The 13,785-nt window shown below is 45.4% G+C and overlaps 4 non-coding genes across 4 annotated transcripts; all 4 read right to left on the reverse strand.

The window, feature by feature from the left end:
* Window positions 1-3,162: 3,162 nt before the first annotated feature.
* On the reverse strand, window positions 3,163-3,235 carry trnav-aac (transfer RNA valine (anticodon AAC)). Its single transcript has one exon. It is a non-coding gene; the product is annotated as a tRNA-Val (tRNA).
* A 3,285-nt stretch (window positions 3,236-6,520) lies between these two features.
* trnav-aac (transfer RNA valine (anticodon AAC)) lies at window positions 6,521-6,593 on the reverse strand. Its single transcript has one exon. It is a non-coding gene; the product is annotated as a tRNA-Val (tRNA).
* Window positions 6,594-9,896: 3,303 nt separating this feature from the next.
* On the reverse strand, window positions 9,897-9,969 carry trnav-aac (transfer RNA valine (anticodon AAC)). The gene has a single exon. It is a non-coding gene; the product is annotated as a tRNA-Val (tRNA).
* Window positions 9,970-13,254: 3,285 nt separating this feature from the next.
* On the reverse strand, window positions 13,255-13,327 carry trnav-aac (transfer RNA valine (anticodon AAC)). The gene has a single exon. It is a non-coding gene; the product is annotated as a tRNA-Val (tRNA).
* Window positions 13,328-13,785: the final 458 nt, after the last annotated feature.

Genomic DNA, 13,785 nt, shown 5'->3' on the forward strand with positions numbered 1-13,785 from the left:
GTAAAAAAGACACTTTAAATTGATGACAGGATATAGACAAAGATGTCGTCGATGTTTATACCGTGGGGCGAGATGGAATAGGCTGGTGGAATAAACTTTCCCTGCAGCGTAACAGCTGCGACATGACCTTATGGAAGGGTGGTAAACTGAGTATTTACGTGTTTTACCCAAGTTGGTGTGAGTTGAAAACTCGACAGCATAGCTTTAAGGTGAGTGGGCTGAAAGTGACAAAGGACCTGAGGCACATTTCCCACAAAGAAGGTTGTGCGTGTTTGGAATGATCTACCAGAGGAAGTGGAGGAGGCTATTACACTCAGAAAATTGCAAAGGTAATCGGGTGAGTTTCTGGATAGGATGCGTTTAGAGGGATTGGGGCCAAATGCTGGGGAACGGGACTTGTGTAATTTTGGCTATGTGGTGAGCATGGACGAGGGGTGCACCGAAGTATTTTTTTCCACGGTGTACCCCAATAACGTCATGTTGCTTCCACCGGCTTTAAAGGATTACTTTTCAGCGGAGTTTGCCATCGCAGTCTGTGGCACAATCATTTAGTCTGTTCGACTGCTCACGGGAAAGGTAGTATTGTGAAACAGTGTAGAAACGAAGGACTTCCTTACTTTAGCTCCGACTGACCATACTCTGTGAAATTTTCCCAGATCCTCAGCTGAGGATTTTGGCTGCTGGAAGTTACCTCAGAAACCCTGTTAAATCGAAATGTATTGAGCGAATCGCAAAACAGAAAGCATTTAACACGGAACACAAACAAAACTGGCATACCTCACGCATTTTCAGACACAGAGATGCATGAATGCTAAATGTGATACAGTCCGAGGGCATGAGTCATAAAGTAATCTCACAACTAACAACGGGGCATTTCCAAACGACTCTTTCAAACATGCTGCAGCCTTACTGCACCACCACTTTCCAGACAATGCTGAAAAGAGAGAAAGAAAGAACATAATAAGAATTGGCCGTAAAAAGTGAATTTCACCAATCACAGTCTCGATTAGATTACCTTTCCCTTCTGATGTTTCCAGGACGGAAATGAAGGAAATGTGAGAAATTCAATAAGGTAGGACATCGAAATTCATTGGGACGATTTTCCCATTAGCTAGAAACCCAAATAACAACGAGTAGAGTCACCGTAGGACTTCGTTTCACAACAGCGATGAAATAACAGTCTCCATTCGGTTCCAGTGAAGGCTCAACTTGCCTGGGACGGCACAACTGTTTGCGATTTTCCGCGCGGGAGTCGAACACGATCATGATCATGACAGTAGAGACATTTTGGAATATTTGGCAGTATCCCACACCACAGTTAATTCCCTGCGAAGCAAACCCATTTTACTTTTGTTTTCAACATCAATATACAGTGGACACCGAAACAGCATTTTAACAATGCTGCAGCATTGGAGTTGATCAGCAGAAATGACAGTGGTGGGATTCGAACCCGCGCCCCTTTCGAGACTGGAACCTGGATCCAGCGCCTTAGACCGCTCGGCCACACTACCAGCCGGCGGCGCCGCCTCATTTTCTTATATTTCCAATTGTGCTCCTGCATAACAACAGATGCAAAGTCACATGAAAAGGGTTCCATGATTCCTCTCGGACTCGCACAGCTGCTGGGATGTGCCCGGCAACAATGTCAATTTCGCAGCAGATATTGATAGCCCATCAATCCAGGCAAAAATCAATGGTAAGCTCAGTCTATCTTGTCAGACTCTTTTCAGCTACAAATGTATCTGTGAGTGCGTGAGAATATGGGTTCGCTTATGATTTGGTCAAATAACCATGAGCTGCTTGACATTACTGGAATTTCCATTCTTGCTTTGCTAAATGATTTCACCCATTGCTCGAAACAGGACGACTTTCACGTTTACACGGAACACGAAACACACCGGACTACAGGGAAAATGCACAAACCTGAGCAGGCCGTGTTCCGCATCATACCGTGCAGCATCGTTTCAGTCACTGTGTATGTGTTTTTTTTTCAGAATAGGAGTCCCAAAGAATGTTCTCCACCCTAAAACCGGAGGTAGCATTACAATCCGAGAACGACAGATCACCTTGAGAGAATGCTCTGACCTCGGAGCCAGTTCGAGATGCCACTTTCCTTGCCTTTTACCTTAACCGTGCAATTTGCTACTGAGACGTTCACTCCTGGACATGAGCCACATGGATACCAACTGAATTGGAAACCTGTGTGGGAATCGAGGAGAAGCGACTCAATAAATTTTGCTAAATTCCGTGGTGCTTTTTATAAATGCAGTTTCTGTTCACCTCAATCTAAAAGCCAGTTTCTGAACATAGTAACAGAAGTCAAAAGGTAATTACCTCACCCCACCCCCACTCCAGAAGAGGTGCTAACTGCCCTTGAGTGCTTTTTGTTCTCGATGTGAAGAGCTTTCACCCCTGAGTCACCTTCACGTCTCTGGTTGCTGAGTGAATCACAAAGAAGGAATTTCACCAGAGCTGCAACTGCCTCACTTCCCCACTCGCCCTCCCCGTTTACATTTTCCTGCTCGTCAGTGATTTAAAGAAAACCAAATGGATGCGATGTCATTCTGTAGCCTCTCTGTCGATTTCTCCGTTTCAGTTCCAACATGACTTAGATCTCGGTGCGGACCTTCATAATAGCGACGCTCTGAATGCGCAAGTCGAAAGGTTCCTCTGAGAGTGCAATTTCTTTCATTGCTGTTGCTGATTGAATGAGCTCCAAAACATGATTCAGGATATCTGGTGCCAATTCCCGCACGTTGAATAACGATTGACAGCTTCCAAATGAGGTATTTCTGAGACGACCTTGGGGTACATTTGACAGACAGACAAGTTCAGGAATTCGTGGTGCGCTGTGACACCAGAGCATCTGCTTCTTTCCTGTCTTTGAAGCGAGCCGCCTGCGCAAGGAAGGCAAATGCGGTACTGCTTTTCGTGGAAGGATCAGAAGGCGGTAACTACACTCTCCAACAGAATGGCATATGATCAGAACCAGGTTGGAGAAAAACTTAACAACGCTTTGCACTGTAATTAAATGGAATTGCATTACATTTCACGACGAGAACAGATTTGTTGAAGCAAATTCGAAGGCAGGTTTGCAGATGGGAAAGATGCAAGAAAGCTCAGCTCTTGTCCATGTAAAAGGCTGCAGTTGAAGAACAAAACAGTTTCTGCCCAGTTTCGAACTGGGGACCTTTCGCGTGTTAGGCGAACGTGATGACCACTACACTACAGAAACGAGCCACAGCCGCCCGTGCTGCGGCCCTGTGGCGTCCAGCACTGAAAGTTGAATCCGTTCTATGTTTCACCTTTCTGTTTCCGATAGCTCGTTATTGTCCAGCGTAATCGACATCTTGAAAACGTAAAAAAGACACTTTAAATTGATGACAGGATATAGACAAAGATGTCGTCGATGTTTATACCGTGGGGCGAGATGGAATAGGCTGGTGGAATAAACTTTCCCTGCAGCGTAACAGCTGCGACATGACCTTATGGAAGGGTGGTAAACTGAGTATTTACGTGTTTTACCCAAGTTGGTGTGAGTTGAAAACTCGACAGCATAGCTTTAAGGTGAGTGGGCTGAAAGTGACAAAGGACCTGAGGCACATTTCCCACAAAGAAGGTTGTGCGTGTTTGGAATGATCTACCAGAGGAAGTGGAGGAGGCTATTACACTCAGAAAATTGCAAAGGTAATCGGGTGAGTTTCTGGATAGGATGCGTTTAGAGGGATTGGGGCCAAATGCTGGGGAACGGGACTTGTGTAATTTTGGCTATGTGGTGAGCATGGACGAGGGGTGCACCGAAGTATTTTTTTCCACGGTGTACCCCAATAACGTCATGTTGCTTCCACCGGCTTTAAAGGATTACTTTTCAGCGGAGTTTGCCATCGCAGTCTGTGGCACAATCATTTAGTCTGTTCGACTGCTCACGGGAAAGGTAGTATTGTGAAACAGTGTAGAAACGAAGGACTTCCTTACTTTAGCTCCGACTGACCATACTCTGTGAAATTTTCCCAGATCCTCAGCTGAGGATTTTGGCTGCTGGAAGTTACCTCAGAAACCCTGTTAAATCGAAATGTATTGAGCGAATCGCAAAACAGAAAGCATTTAACACGGAACACAAACAAAACTGGCATACCTCACGCATTTTCAGACACAGAGATGCATGAATGCTAAATGTGATACAGTCCGAGGGCATGAGTCATAAAGTAATCTCACAACTAACAACGGGGCATTTCCAAACGACTCTTTCAAACATGCTGCAGCCTTACTGCACCACCACTTTCCAGACAATGCTGAAAAGAGAGAAAGAAAGAACATAATAAGAATTGGCCGTAAAAAGTGAATTTCACCAATCACAGTCTCGATTAGATTACCTTTCCCTTCTGATGTTTCCAGGACGGAAATGAAGGAAATGTGAGAAATTCAATAAGGTAGGACATCGAAATTCATTGGGACGATTTTCCCATTAGCTAGAAACCCAAATAACAACGAGTAGAGTCACCGTAGGACTTCGTTTCACAACAGCGATGAAATAACAGTCTCCATTCGGTTCCAGTGAAGGCTCAACTTGCCTGGGACGGCACAACTGTTTGCGATTTTCCGCGCGGGAGTCGAACACGATCATGATCATGACAGTAGAGACATTTTGGAATATTTGGCAGTATCCCACACCACAGTTAATTCCCTGCGAAGCAAACCCATTTTACTTTTGTTTTCAACATCAATATACAGTGGACACCGAAACAGCATTTTAACAATGCTGCAGCATTGGAGTTGATCAGCAGAAATGACAGTGGTGGGATTCGAACCCGCGCCCCTTTCGAGACTGGAACCTGGATCCAGCGCCTTAGACCGCTCGGCCACACTACCAGCCGGCGGCGCCGCCTCATTTTCTTATATTTCCAATTGTGCTCCTGCATAACAACAGATGCAAAGTCACATGAAAAGGGTTCCATGATTCCTCTCGGACTCGCACAGCTGCTGGGATGTGCCCGGCAACAATGTCAATTTCGCAGCAGATATTGATAGCCCATCAATCCAGGCAAAAATCAATGGTAAGCTCAGTCTATCTTGTCAGACTCTTTTCAGCTACAAATGTATCTGTGAGTGCGTGAGAATATGGGTTCGCTTATGATTTGGTCAAATAACCATGAGCTGCTTGACATTACTGGAATTTCCATTCTTGCTTTGCTAAATGATTTCACCCATTGCTCGAAACAGGACGACTTTCACGTTTACACGGAACACGAAACACACCGGACTACAGGGAAAATGCACAAACCTGAGCAGGCCGTGTTCCGCATCATACCGTGCAGCATCGTTTCAGTCACTGTGTATGTGTTTTTTTTTCAGAATAGGAGTCCCAAAGAATGTTCTCCACCCTAAAACCGGAGGTAGCATTACAATCCGAGAACGACAGATCACCTTGAGAGAATGCTCTGACCTCGGAGCCAGTTCGAGATGCCACTTTCCTTGCCTTTTACCTTAACCGTGCAATTTGCTACTGAGACGTTCACTCCTGGACATGAGCCACATGGATACCAACTGAATTGGAAACCTGTGTGGGAATCGAGGAGAAGCGACTCAATAAATTTTGCTAAATTCCGTGGTGCTTTTTATAAATGCAGTTTCTGTTCACCTCAATCTAAAAGCCAGTTTCTGAACATAGTAACAGAAGTCAAAAGGTAATTACCTCACCCCACCCCCACTCCAGAAGAGGTGCTAACTGCCCTTGAGTGCTTTTTGTTCTCGATGTGAAGAGCTTTCACCCCTGAGTCACCTTCACGTCTCTGGTTGCTGAGTGAATCACAAAGAAGGAATTTCACCAGAGCTGCAACTGCCTCACTTCCCCACTCGCCCTCCCCGTTTACATTTTCCTGCTCGTCAGTGATTTAAAGAAAACCAAATGGATGCGATGTCATTCTGTAGCCTCTCTGTCGATTTCTCCGTTTCAGTTCCAACATGACTTAGATCTCGGTGCGGACCTTCATAATAGCGACGCTCTGAATGCGCAAGTCGAAAGGTTCCTCTGAGAGTGCAATTTCTTTCATTGCTGTTGCTGATTGAATGAGCTCCAAAACATGATTCAGGATATCTGGTGCCAATTCCCGCACGTTGAATAACGATTGACAGCTTCCAAATGAGGTATTTCTGAGACGACCTTGGGGTACATTTGACAGACAGACAAGTTCAGGAATTCGTGGTGCGCTGTGACACCAGAGCATCTGCTTCTTTCCTGTCTTTGAAGCGAGCCGCCTGCGCAAGGAAGGCAAATGCGGTACTGCTTTTCGTGGAAGGATCAGAAGGCGGTAACTACACTCTCCAACAGAATGGCATATGATCAGAACCAGGTTGGAGAAAAACTTAACAACGCTTTGCACTGTAATTAAATGGAATTGCATTACATTTCACGACGAGAACAGATTTGTTGAAGCAAATTCGAAGGCAGGTTTGCAGATGGGAAAGATGCAAGAAAGCTCAGCTCTTGTCCATGTAAAAGGCTGCAGTTGAAGAACAAAACAGTTTCTGCCCAGTTTCGAACTGGGGACCTTTCGCGTGTTAGGCGAACGTGATGACCACTACACTACAGAAACGAGCCACAGCCGCCCGTGCTGCGGCCCTGTGGCGTCCAGCACTGAAAGTTGAATCCGTTCTATGTTTCACCTTTCTGTTTCCGATAGCTCGTTATTGTCCAGCGTAATCGACATCTTGAAAACGTAAAAAAGACACTTTAAATTGATGACAGGATATAGACAAAGATGTCGTCGATGTTTATACCGTGGGGCGAGATGGAATAGGCTGGTGGAATAAACTTTCCCTGCAGCGTAACAGCTGCGACATGACCTTATGGAAGGGTGGTAAACTGAGTATTTACGTGTTTTACCCAAGTTGGTGTGAGTTGAAAACTCGACAGCATAGCTTTAAGGTGAGTGGGCTGAAAGTGACAAAGGACCTGAGGCACATTTCCCACAAAGAAGGTTGTGCGTGTTTGGAATGATCTACCAGAGGAAGTGGAGGAGGCTATTACACTCAGAAAATTGCAAAGGTAATCGGGTGAGTTTCTGGATAGGATGCGTTTAGAGGGATTGGGGCCAAATGCTGGGGAACGGGACTTGTGTAATTTTGGCTATGTGGTGAGCATGGACGAGGGGTGCACCGAAGTATTTTTTTCCACGGTGTACCCCAATAACGTCATGTTGCTTCCACCGGCTTTAAAGGATTACTTTTCAGCGGAGTTTGCCATCGCAGTCTGTGGCACAATCATTTAGTCTGTTCGACTGCTCACGGGAAAGGTAGTATTGTGAAACAGTGTAGAAACGAAGGACTTCCTTACTTTAGCTCCGACTGACCATACTCTGTGAAATTTTCCCAGATCCTCAGCTGAGGATTTTGGCTGCTGGAAGTTACCTCAGAAACCCTGTTAAATCGAAATGTATTGAGCGAATCGCAAAACAGAAAGCATTTAACACGGAACACAAACAAAACTGGCATACCTCACGCATTTTCAGACACAGAGATGCATGAATGCTAAATGTGATACAGTCCGAGGGCATGAGTCATAAAGTAATCTCACAACTAACAACGGGGCATTTCCAAACGACTCTTTCAAACATGCTGCAGCCTTACTGCACCACCACTTTCCAGACAATGCTGAAAAGAGAGAAAGAAAGAACATAATAAGAATTGGCCGTAAAAAGTGAATTTCACCAATCACAGTCTCGATTAGATTACCTTTCCCTTCTGATGTTTCCAGGACGGAAATGAAGGAAATGTGAGAAATTCAATAAGGTAGGACATCGAAATTCATTGGGACGATTTTCCCATTAGCTAGAAACCCAAATAACAACGAGTAGAGTCACCGTAGGACTTCGTTTCACAACAGCGATGAAATAACAGTCTCCATTCGGTTCCAGTGAAGGCTCAACTTGCCTGGGACGGCACAACTGTTTGCGATTTTCCGCGCGGGAGTCGAACACGATCATGATCATGACAGTAGAGACATTTTGGAATATTTGGCAGTATCCCACACCACAGTTAATTCCCTGCGAAGCAAACCCATTTTACTTTTGTTTTCAACATCAATATACAGTGGACACCGAAACAGCATTTTAACAATGCTGCAGCATTGGAGTTGATCAGCAGAAATGACAGTGGTGGGATTCGAACCCGCGCCCCTTTCGAGACTGGAACCTGGATCCAGCGCCTTAGACCGCTCGGCCACACTACCAGCCGGCGGCGCCGCCTCATTTTCTTATATTTCCAATTGTGCTCCTGCATAACAACAGATGCAAAGTCACATGAAAAGGGTTCCATGATTCCTCTCGGACTCGCACAGCTGCTGGGATGTGCCCGGCAACAATGTCAATTTCGCAGCAGATATTGATAGCCCATCAATCCAGGCAAAAATCAATGGTAAGCTCAGTCTATCTTGTCAGACTCTTTTCAGCTACAAATGTATCTGTGAGTGCGTGAGAATATGGGTTCGCTTATGATTTGGTCAAATAACCATGAGCTGCTTGACATTACTGGAATTTCCATTCTTGCTTTGCTAAATGATTTCACCCATTGCTCGAAACAGGACGACTTTCACGTTTACACGGAACACGAAACACACCGGACTACAGGGAAAATGCACAAACCTGAGCAGGCCGTGTTCCGCATCATACCGTGCAGCATCGTTTCAGTCACTGTGTATGTGTTTTTTTTTCAGAATAGGAGTCCCAAAGAATGTTCTCCACCCTAAAACCGGAGGTAGCATTACAATCCGAGAACGACAGATCACCTTGAGAGAATGCTCTGACCTCGGAGCCAGTACGAGATGCCACTTTCCTTGCCTTTTACCTTAACCGTGCAATTTGCTACTGAGACGTTCACTCCTGGACATGAGCCACATGGATACCAACTGAATTGGAAACCTGTGTGGGAATCGAGGAGAAGCGACTCAATAAATTTTGCTAAATTCCGTGGTGCTTTTTATAAATGCAGTTTCTGTTCACCTCAATCTAAAAGCCAGTTTCTGAACATAGTAACAGAAGTCAAAAGGTAATTACCTCACCCCACCCCCACTCCAGAAGAGGTGCTAACTGCCCTTGAGTGCTTTTTGTTCTCGATGTGAAGAGCTTTCACCCCTGAGTCACCTTCACGTCTCTGGTTGCTGAGTGAATCACAAAGAAGGAATTTCACCAGAGCTGCAACTGCCTCACTTCCCCACTCGCCCTCCCCGTTTACATTTTCCTGCTCGTCAGTGATTTAAAGAAAACCAAATGGATGCGATGTCATTCTGTAGCCTCTCTGTCGATTTCTCCGTTTCAGTTCCAACATGACTTAGATCTCGGTGCGGACCTTCATAATAGCGACGCTCTGAATGCGCAAGTCGAAAGGTTCCTCTGAGAGTGCAATTTCTTTCATTGCTGTTGCTGATTGAATGAGCCACTAACGTGCGAATTGCTCCAAAACATGATTCAGGATATCTGGTGCCAATTCCCGCACGTTGAATAACGATTGACAGCTTCCAAATGAGGTATTTCTGAGACGACCTTGGGGTACATTTGACAGACAGACAAGTTCAGGAATTCGTGGTGCGCTGTGACACCAGAGCATCTGCTTCTTTCCTGTCTTTGAAGCGAGCCGCCTGCGCAAGGAAGGCAAATGCGGTACTGCTTTTCGTGGAAGGATCAGAAGGCGGTAACTACACTCTCCAACAGAATGGCATATGATCAGAACCAGGTTGGAGAAAAACTTAACAACGCTTTGCACTGTAATTAAATGGAATTGCATTACATTTCACGACGAGAACAGATTTGTTGAAGCAAATTCGAAGGCAGGTTTGCAGATGGGAAAGATGCAAGAAAGCTCAGCTCTTGTCCATGTAAAAGGCTGCAGTTGAAGAACAAAACAGTTTCTGCCCAGTTTCGAACTGGGGACCTTTCGCGTGTTAGGCGAACGTGATGACCACTACACTACAGAAACGAGCCACAGCCGCCCGTGCTGCGGCCCTGTGGCGTCCAGCACTGAAAGTTGAATCCGTTCTATGTTTCACCTTTCTGTTTCCGATAGCTCGTTATTGTCCAGCGTAATCGACATCTTGAAAACGTAAAAAAGACACTTTAAATTGATGACAGGATATAGACAAAGATGTCGTCGATGTTTATACCGTGGGGCGAGATGGAATAGGCTGGTGGAATAAACTTTCCCTGCAGCGTAACAGCTGCGACATGACCTTATGGAAGGGTGGTAAACTGAGTATTTACGTGTTTTACCCAAGTTGGTGTGAGTTGAAAACTCGACAGCATAGCTTTAAGGTGAGTGGGCTGAAAGTGACAAAGGACCTGAGGCACATTTCCCACAAAGAAGGTTGTGCGTGTTTGGAATGATCTACCAGAGGAAGTGGAGGAGGCTATTACACTCAGAAAATTGCAAAGGTAATCGGGTGAGTTTCTGGATAGGATGCGTTTAGAGGGATTGGGGCCAAATGCTGGGGAACGGGACTTGTGTAATTTTGGCTATGTGGTGAGCATGGACGAGGGGTGCACCGAAGTATTTTTTTCCACGGTGTACCCCAATAACGTCATGTTGCTTCCACCGGCTTTAAAGGATTACTTTTCAGCGGAGTTTGCCATCGCAGTCTGTGGCACAATCATTTAGTCTGTTCGACTGCTCACGGGAAAGGTAGTATTGTGAAACAGTGTAGAAACGAAGGACTTCCTTACTTTAGCTCCGACTGACCATACTCTGTGAAATTTTCCCAGATCCTCAGCTGAGGATTTTGGCTGCTGGAAGTTACCTCAGAAACCCTGTTAAATCGAAATGTATTGAGCGAATCGCAAAACAGAAAGCATTTAACACGGAACACAAACAAAACTGGCATACCTCACGCATTTTCAGACACAGAGATGCATGAATGCTAAATGTGATACAGTCCGAGGGCATGAGTCATAAAGTAATCTCACAACTAACAACGGGGCATTTCCAAACGACTCTTTCAAACATGCTGCAGCCTTACTGCACCACCACTTTCCAGACAATGCTGAAAAGAGAGAAAGAAAGAACATAATAAGAATTGGCCGTAAAAAGTGAATTTCACCAATCACAGTCTCGATTAGATTACCTTTCCCTTCTGATGTTTCCAGGACGGAAATGAAGGAAATGTGAGAAATTCAATAAGGTAGGACATCGAAATTCATTGGGACGATTTTCCCATTAGCTAGAAACCCAAATAACAACGAGTAGAGTCACCGTAGGACTTCGTTTCACAACAGCGATGAAATAACAGTCTCCATTCGGTTCCAGTGAAGGCTCAACTTGCCTGGGACGGCACAACTGTTTGCGATTTTCCGCGCGGGAGTCGAACACGATCATGATCATGACAGTAGAGACATTTTGGAATATTTGGCAGTATCCCACACCACAGTTAATTCCCTGCGAAGCAAACCCATTTTACTTTTGTTTTCAACATCAATATACAGTGGACACCGAAACAGCATTTTAACAATGCTGCAGCATTGGAGTTGATCAGCAGAAATGACAGTGGTGGGATTCGAACCCGCGCCCCTTTCGAGACTGGAACCTGGATCCAGCGCCTTAGACCGCTCGGCCACACTACCAGCCGGCGGCGCCGCCTCATTTTCTTATATTTCCAATTGTGCTCCTGCATAACAACAGATGCAAAGTCACATGAAAAGGGTTCCATGATTCCTCTCGGACTCGCACAGCTGCTGGGATGTGCCCGGCAACAATGTCAATTTCGCAGCAGATATTGATAGCCCATCAATCCAGGCAAAAATCAATGGTAAGCTCAGTCTATCTTGTCAGACTCTTTTCAGCTACAAATGTATCTGTGAGTGCGTGAGAATATGGGTTCGCTTATGATTTGGTCAAATAACCATGAGCTGCTTGACATTACTGGAATTTCCATTCTTGCTTTGCTAAATGATTTCACCCATTGCTCGAAACAGGACGACTTTCACGTTTACACGGAACACGAAACACACCGGACTACAGGGAAAATGCACAAACCTGAGCAGGCCGTGTTCCGCATCATACCGTGCAGCATCGTTTCAGTCACTGTGTATGTGTTTTTTTTTCAGAATAGGAGTCCCAAAGAATGTTCTCCACCCTAAAACCGGAGGTAGCATTACAATCCGAGAACGACAGATCACCTTGAGAGAATGCTCTGACCTCGGAGCCAGTTCGAGATGCCACTTTCCTTGCCTTTTACCTTAACCGTGCAATTTGCTACTGAGACGTTCACTCCTGGACATGAGCCACATGGATACCAACTGAATTGGAAACCTGTGTGGGAATCGAGGAGAAGCGACTCAATAAATTTTGCTAAATTCCGTGGTGCTTTTTATAAATGCAGTTTCTGTTCACCTCAATCTAAAAGCCAGTTTCTGAACATAGTAACAGAAGTCAAAAGGTAATTACCTCACCCCACCCCCACTCCAGAAGAGGTGCTAACTGCCCTTGAGTGCTTTTTGTTCTCGATGTGAAGAGCTTTCACCCCTGAGTCACCTTCACGTCTCTGGTTGCTGAGTGAATCACAAAGAAGGAATTTCACCAGAGCTGCAACTGCCTCACTTCCCCACTCGCCCTCCCCGTTTACATTTTCCTGCTCGTCAGTGATTTAAAGAAAACCAAATGGATGCGATGTCATTCTGTAGCCTCTCTGTCGATTTCTCCGTTTCAGTTCCAACATGACTTAGATCTCGGTGCGGACCTTCATAATAGCGACGCTCTGAATGCGCAAGTCGAAAGGTTCCTCTGAGAGTGCAATTTCTTTCATTGCTGTTGCTGATTGAATGAGCTCCAAAACATGATTCAGGATATCTGGTGCCAATTCCCGCACGTTGAATAACGATTGACAGCTTCCAAATGAGGTATTTCTGAGACGACCTTGGGGTACATTTGACAGACAGACAAGTTCAGGAATTCGTGGTGCGCTGTGACACCAGAGCATCTGCTTCTTTCCTGTCTTTGAAGCGAGCCGCCTGCGCAAGGAAGGCAAATGCGGTACTGCTTTTCGTGGAAGGATCAGAAGGCGGTAACTACACTCTCCAACAGAATGGCATATGATCAGAACCAGGTTGGAGAAAAACTTAACAACGCTTTGCACTGTAATTAAATGGAATTGCATTACATTTCACGACGAGAACAGATTTGTTGAAGCAAATTCGAAGGCAGGTTTGCAGATGGGAAAGATGCAAGAAAGCTCAGCTCTTGTCCATGTAAAAGGCTGCAGTTGAAGAACAAAACAGTTTCTGCCCAGTTTCGAACTGGGGACCTTTCGCGTGTTAGGCGAACGTGATGACCACTACACTACAGAAACGAGCCACAGCCGCCCGTGCTGCGGCCCTGTGGCGTCCAGCACTGAAAGTTGAATCCGTTCTATGTTTCACCTTTCTGTTTCCGATAGCTCGTTATTGTCCAGCGTAATCGACATCTTGAAAACGTAAAAAAGACACTTTAAATTGATGACAGGATATAGACAAAGATGTCGTCGATGTTTATACCGTGGGGCGAGATGGAATAGGCTGGTGGAATAAACTTTCCCTGCAGCGTAACAGCTGCGACATGACCTTATGGAAGGGTGGTAAACTGAGTATTTACGTGTTTTACCCAAGTTGGTGTGAGTTGAAAACTCGACAGCATAGCTTTAAGGTGAGTGGGCTGAAAGTGACAAAGGACCTGAGGCACATTTCCCACAAAGAAGGTTGTGCGTGTTTGGAATGATCTACCAGAGGAAGTGGAGGAGGCTATTACACTCAGAAAATTGCAAAGGTAATC

The sequence above is a fragment of the Chiloscyllium plagiosum genome, unplaced genomic scaffold (assembly GCF_037043375.1).
Source record: "Chiloscyllium plagiosum isolate Xiang-an unplaced genomic scaffold, Cpla_swu_hap1 HiC_scaffold_42, whole genome shotgun sequence".
In the NCBI taxonomy this organism is placed as follows: Eukaryota; Metazoa; Chordata; class Chondrichthyes; order Orectolobiformes; family Hemiscylliidae; genus Chiloscyllium; species Chiloscyllium plagiosum.